The sequence below is a fragment of the Pangasianodon hypophthalmus genome, chromosome 3, assembly GCF_027358585.1.
Source record: "Pangasianodon hypophthalmus isolate fPanHyp1 chromosome 3, fPanHyp1.pri, whole genome shotgun sequence".
NCBI lineage: Eukaryota > Metazoa > Chordata > Actinopteri > Siluriformes > Pangasiidae > Pangasianodon > Pangasianodon hypophthalmus.
In genome coordinates this window covers 11,912,211-11,917,489 of record NC_069712.1, presented here as the reverse complement: position 1 = coordinate 11,917,489, position 5,279 = coordinate 11,912,211, and the positions used below count along the sequence as shown (strand labels likewise).

Genomic DNA, 5,279 nt, shown 5'->3' with positions numbered 1-5,279 from the left:
TTTTCTTGATGTCTCTTGAAAAAGTTGTAATCATAATAAACAATAATGTAAATAAAGTGTAATGTCCTCTTTATTTTTTGATAAAAGTGTTGTGGTTCAAATAATGAATTAAAAGCCAAACATTAAACCATTAAACTGATTCATTTACGTACAGGATAAAAACATGATGGACATGCTGTTATAGGAAAATAATCAACAACGGGGTGGTGTGAATAACACGTTATACTTTTCTCTGTTTATAGTTACATTTAACAGTTGTTGTCTCACCAGCCTCTCTTTTTCTCTCTTGAAATGAATTTTAAAAAATGCAGATTGTAATGTTATTAAGAAACCACAAAGAGCAGCATCCCCTGCCCTGAAGAATTTCCTGTATTGGAAACTTAAATTTATAGCTTTATCTGTGACTGTTACAAAGTGCTGACACTGGAGACTCCTTCCAAAACTGCTAAATAAACATCTCCTAAAAGAAAATTTCACCATATCAACAATTACATGCTTTTTAAATCTGTTTATGAGGAGCATCCACTATTCAAGCCCTGGCCTAAGTTGTTAATATAGAAACAATAACAAATATTAATATAAACCACTACTACTGCCAGAGCCGTGATATGATTAAAAAAATTGAACACGTTCTGATCAGAATCAAACCTTCAACAGTGTGGTGGCATAAAAACAAACATGACAGTAGCATGCTGTGGCAGCACTACTGTGAGCATTTGATCCATTTATATAAAGAGAATAATGCATAAAAAACTAAATTGTATTAGCACAAACTGCATGACTTTTCTGGAATAAGACAGAAACTACAGATTGGGCTGACAAATTAAAGGGAAAAAATGATGGCTCTGTTATACTGTGGGAGCCATTTTGATGGCATGGTTCGGGTCCATTTACATTTGCATTTATAGCATTTGGCAGACACCCTTATCTATAGCGACTTACAGAAGTGCTTTGAAGTCTTTCTCAATAAATACATCCTCATAGTGGTTCACTAGGTCAGGGACTAATTGAGTACTATCAGTCTTCTAACTCTGTCAGAGAGGTTGGTAATAGTATGAAAAAAAAGACACACACAAGACATAGTATTTAATTTTTTTTTTAAATAACACAAGACATGGATTTTTTTATAACAAAGTGCTAATTTAAGTACTTCAGGAAGAGGTAGGTCTTGACATTATTTGAAGACTGCCAGTCTAGCAGAAGTTCATTTCACCACCAAGGTGCCCGAAAAAAGAAGATCCTTGATGCATTCTTTGTACCCTGAGAGATGTGGGTTCAACTGAGCAGTGCTAGAGGATCGGCGGGAGTGTGGTGCAGTGTGAGGTGTGATAAGTACTTTAAAGTAGGTAAGTGCTGGTCCATTTTTGCCTCCGTAGGCAAGTGTCAGTGTTTCAGTGTTTCAGTGTTTCAGTGTTTCAGTGTTTCAGTCGTGGCCTAATGGATAGAGAGTCGGACTTACAACCCAAAGGTGAACCTGAAGGTTGTGGGTTTGAGTCTCAGGTCTGGGGGGGGGGGAGTGAATGACCAGCGCTCTCTTCCACCCTCAATACCATGACTGAGGTGAGACCCCTGAGCAAGGCACCGAACCCCCAACTGCTCCCCGGGCGCCGCAGCAAAAAAGGCTGCCCACTGCTCCGGGTGTGAGTTCACTTGTGTGATGGGTTAAATGCAGAGCACAAATTCTGGCTATGGGTCACCATACTTGGCCACAAGTCACTTCACTTCACTTAAATCTGATGTGGGCAGCTACAGGAAGCCAGTGGAGGGTGCATAGCAATGGGGTGGTGTCAAATGAATACAAAGTTATTCTCATCCATCACCTTTATCCTATAATGAAATATACAGTAAACATTAGAACACCTTAAGAAGAATCAGACTTTATTTTGCCACATATACATTACAGCACAGTGAAATTCTTTTCTTCACATATCCCAGTTTGTTAGGAAGTTAGGGTCAGCCATGATGCAGCACCCCTAGAGCAGGGAGCGTTGTGGGCCTTGAACCCCTAACCTTCTGATCAGTAACATTGAGTCTTAACCATTGAGCCACCACTGCCCCCCAAAACAACGTTGCACCGCCCGGGAATCGAACCCGGGTCGCAAGAATGGGAATCTTGCATGATACCACTACACCAGCGGTGCCTTGGAAACATGTTGGAAGAAAACCCCCCCAAAAAAATCACCATCTAGCATCCTATAGTTTTTTTTTTTCTTTACCCTTACTGGTAACCTTATAACATATGAGTTACCATAAAAATCCCAAATACTAATCTTAATAAATCAAATACACATACACAAATATATAATTCGTTATTGAAATAATAGAAGACCTGCAACAGACTAGTGTCCCTTTCTACAATGTATTCCCGCCTCACTCCAAGTGTTCCCAGGATAGGCTCAAACCCTGACCAGGATGAAGCAGTTACTTAAGATGAATTAGAGAGAATTTTTACTGATTGATTTTTGATCCACTCATGGCACAATAATTCTGTTCTTATCTATCTTGTTCTTGTTCCCCAAGACTTAAAACCTCAAAGTGTATCTGCAGGTTACATAAAACTGCCTCTGGCTGCTATGGCTCTGAAATGGATGTATATTTCCCAGCAGTCTAGAAGGTCAGTGATATAAGCAAATTATATACTCAGTGTGGAGGATGCAGATGCAGAACAAGGACATGACTGTTACAGCCCAGCTCATGCCTGTAGACTTCATGCTACACTGGTATATAGACCCAGAGATCATGTCTGTGCATAATCTATAGTGCACTGAACTCTTCAGTCTCATTATCTTGTTTGTGTGTGTGTTTATGCCCCTATGTAATACATTATTCAAGGTGGTTGGAAAACTGCAATAATAGTGTATCATACACACTATGCATTATAACAACAGCTAAAATATACACAACCACAATCCTAATGGAAATGTGTAATTAAACACAGAGAGACGGAATGAAGGTTCATATGGGGTGTACAAAAGAGCTTATGTTCTTTGTTGTGAATGTGTATTGATTTTATAATTACACAGGAAAGCCAGCAAGAGAGAAATAATCATTACTGAATCTGTATTATGAATGTGAAATGAATGCAATTATTTGAGCATTATTTGATGACAAAAGTGCAAATGTTAATAATCACTACTAAAGAAATATTATCTTTTTCATCTTTGTGTGTTGTAATGGGATTTGAATATGAATTTCTATGTGCATTTGTGCATTTGAATACACATACTGTACATAAAGAAAAATGTGAAATCAGCATACACAAAATGTGTTAGGGGACATAATCCCTCATAAACACTATTTACACAGCGCAGTTCAGTCAACTATGCAGAAAAAAGGAAAGACTCTTATTTTTCTCATTCACAGCATGGTAGAATAATAATATGTAGAGAATAAAGCACACTAAATGTGATTTTTCCTAGTTAGAGCAAATTCAAAGGAAAATCTAAATCAAAACCTCACCTTACAAGTCACTGATTATGTTTTTGGATGTTAAACAATATGAATTATTTCTGATGTCCACAAAGTACCACTGAAAATGAACACTAAAACGCATGTCGTGTTTCTGCAAGGCAAATGCCATGACACAGCCGTAGTGGAAAATTAATTCCATAGACCAATTAACCTCTATAATATGATAACTCTCTAGACATCTAGACATTGATATAACCACTAGAAGGCACTATTTAATCAGATTTTATTTCAAGGCAGATCTCAGGAGTATGATGAGAAATATGGTTGAGATATCCACACACAGGAAACAGTATGATTGTTATCTACAATGTTATCTACATTGTACAACTACAATGTTTTAAGTATAGCATGAAATGCAACCATCACCTAATCATCACTTACATGAACCAATGTTTATTCCATGCATGTAGGAACATAGACCTTTTACAATGGGGAGACCATAGGGTAGGCAAAATACTAATCTACATCCACAGAATTGACACATGGGTGGCCTGAGTAGGATCCCCATCAGACATACAGAGACACACAGCTAATAATGACCTGAAGAAACCCAATTTTATTATATATTCCGTTTCTATGTCAGCTAGCTAAACTTGCTTGTTCCTGCAGAACAACCAGGGTTGTCAGGTCTCAGCAAAATTTCCAGCCAAACTACATCTCAAAAACTGCAAAAAAGACTTGAAACTAGTCCAAAAAATTCCAACATTGGAAAACTTTTTTCTAAGTTCACCATGGTGGCAATGAATGGTTGATTTGCGATATATTTGATGTGCAATATTCCTTTTTTGTCTCCCAATCTTTACAATATATCTTGGAACAGAAGTGGTTCTGTTCACCATAGATACACTGTCTGCATTTACGCATTCCCTTTGTTTGTGATAGCTTGTTTTCACAAATTGTGATTAGATTGAATTCTGATTATTTGTTTTCAAAGAAAACCTTGTTGGCCATGGACTACCCCAAGAAACAGCACCTGTGGACTTGCTGTTTCCACCAGCAGCCTTGTTCCAAAACTAAGTTGGTGTGAAAATCATGAGACATTACATAACTTGGTGTGAACCCTAGAGACATTACACTTCCTGTACTGAGATGTAGAGGGGACTAATAATAATGGTAAACTAGGGTGCTAGGGTGGCACATGCTAGGGTGGCACTGGCACCCCTTAGATATGTCCATGCATCCATGAGTGAAATTAAACCCACAATGATAATCACCGTAATGAACATGTTTGTGGTTGTTAATTGGCAAAAATCAGAGCTGAGGCTGAAAACCAAGTTTTAATATTTACACCTGGAGACCATAGTGCAGTTTAGAAACGTATTGTAATTTAATTCTGATAATAATAATGTGGATTTATGTGTAATCATGGACTGAATAAATATTAATGAATACAGATGTATTTCTGTAACATTTAAACAAAATGTTGCTGTAAATACTGCCTAGAACTGCCAAATTACAGCTAGATTGTATCTAAATAATCTTTAATCTCACACATCTCTCAACAGCGTAAAATATCTAATGGGTTAACAAATCAACCAAGAAAAGAATCCAAAAATTATAACCCCAAGAATTTCTATCTAATGAATATTGCGTCACTGCATCACTGTGTCAGTATTCTGTCTTATATAAGTGATAGGTGTAGATTTAACCCTTGTGTAGTCTTATATACAGTGGATATAAAAAGTCTACACACCCCTGTTAAAATGGCAGGTTTTTGTGATGTAAAAAAATGAAACCAAGATAAATCATGTCAGAACTTTTTCCACCAACAATGTGAAAGTAAATGTACTGTATAAAAATTAAGTGAA

At 37.1% G+C, this 5,279-nt stretch overlaps 1 non-coding gene across 1 annotated transcript; it reads right to left on the bottom strand.

Annotated features, from left to right (window-relative positions):
* Positions 1-2,070: 2,070 nt before the first annotated feature.
* On the bottom strand, positions 2,071-2,141 carry trnag-ccc (transfer RNA glycine (anticodon CCC)). Its single transcript has one exon. It is a non-coding gene; the product is annotated as a tRNA-Gly (tRNA).
* Between the last annotated feature and the right edge of the window lie 3,138 nt (positions 2,142-5,279).